The sequence below is a fragment of the Molothrus ater genome, chromosome 11 (assembly GCF_012460135.2).
Source record: "Molothrus ater isolate BHLD 08-10-18 breed brown headed cowbird chromosome 11, BPBGC_Mater_1.1, whole genome shotgun sequence".
In the NCBI taxonomy this organism is placed as follows: Eukaryota; Metazoa; Chordata; class Aves; order Passeriformes; family Icteridae; genus Molothrus; species Molothrus ater.
This window is the reverse complement of record NC_050488.2, coordinates 11,170,858-11,172,675: the sequence shown is the minus strand read 5'-3', so window position 1 is coordinate 11,172,675 and position 1,818 is coordinate 11,170,858.

Here is a 1,818-nt window from a genome sequence, read left to right as displayed (position 1 = left end):
TCCCTCCTGGAAATTATTATTCATTAATTTCCTTTATAGCCAGCTCTGAAATTTTGGTTCACCTGGACGTAACTTTTCAGGTGCTGTGTAACAGGGAGAGGATGGATCAGTTCTGAAGTTATCTTCAGTTTTTCTCATCTCAGAAAGTTCTTGGGAGGCGTGAGATGTCTCAGCTGCCTCTCTTCACTGGAGCCCTCACGCCCTGCCTGGCAGCCACGCTGGGACACAAATGCCTTCCATGGCTCCTGACTGCTGTGGAACAGGTCTACAGATGCAGTAAAACTGTGGTTCATAAAGTAGAGCAAGCAGGTTTGGAAGGAATTCCAGCTTTAGTGATTAGTGTGGAGGAGGAAGGGCTTCAAGGTCTGCTTCAGACGGTGATGCATTGTGTGACCCAAGACAAAGGACTCCATTGCCTGTTCTGCACTTCCCTTTCTTGTAAAAGGGGGATAATAACACATGACAATGATACTGTGGGACTTAATTTGCCTTTGTGTGATCCTTGGATGGAAGGAGCAAGCAATGAGACCAGTAGTCACAGGATTAGATTGTTAAAGAAAGGCCCAGCATGATGATCTTGGTGCCAGGGCACCTCAGTTGGCTCTGCTGCAAATCCCACGCCTGACAGAGTGATGTGAAGGAGCTGTGCTAGGAAGAATTGCCTCAGGCCTGAGGAGAAGACGCCCTGTTCTGCAAAAGCCATTGCTTCCATTTGTAACAACGGGGGCATGAGCACCATGCTCTCGTGATCTGCAAGCTGGGACATGTCTTGCACTGTGCTTCTGCTTGCTTTGGCCTCCGCTGGAAGAAGAAAGCAGGAACATGACTGGTGTTAAAGTCACTTCTGAGTCTCCATGGGAGCAATGGTGCAGTGGGTCCAGATCTTCTCCCAGCAAGAACCATTCTGACACTAACAGGCACTGAGGGATTGAAGTCTCTCCCTGAAGAACAGACACCAAAAAGCGCCAGCTGATGAGCCAGGGCTCTCCAGATCCCTGATTATTTTTCCCAGAGAATCCCTTTGAGTCTGGCAAGAGCACCAAGGGATGAGGCAGACTAAGTTCTGTGCAATCCAGGTTGTTATCTTCTGTGGTGTAGCTTGAAGACCAGAGTGCTCAGGACAGTGGTTTTAAGTTTTAATTAGCAAGCCTGCACCAAGAGGATCTGCAATTCCCTTCTGTTCTCACCCTATCCACTTCATCTATTAAACCAGCTGCTTTTTTTTAACCAGCATCTCAGTCTCTTCCTCGTCTCACCTGGAGTTCTGATATTGCTGTAAAGTTGGGCAATTCACCCTGCAAGGCCTTTGGGGCAGAAGTTGCTATTTTTCTGCAAGAGGTAATACTTGAAGTGCAGTAATGCAAAATGTCTACTGTTGGAGCACAGCAGGGCAGAAATCTAAGTTTTAGCCTGCAATATTTTCCATGAAATGTGTATTCTCTCTCTATTTTCCTTTCTCTCTTGTCTGTTTTAAGTATGGGTTTTGAGTGTGAATCGTGTGGGTTTTTCTAGTTAATACCTAAGGAAATGTAAGTTTATGTAAAAATTGCAATATTTTGCTGAAAAGTGTAGGGCCATGTTTGTTGTGAAAGCAGAGTTAGTTTTGCTTGAAATGATTGACATTTCCAGAGTTTTGTCCCAAAAAAAGTAGAAATTTCCAAGAGAGATTTTGATGTTTGTTTTATGTGGAATTACTGGCCTGGCTGGGCCTTTGCGGATTTATGAGAAAAACGTGGCCCTGCCTTAAGCCTGGCTAATCCACCTGAAGATAAACATATATTTAAGTGTTTTAATGCCACAGCTGGATAAGTTGTCCCA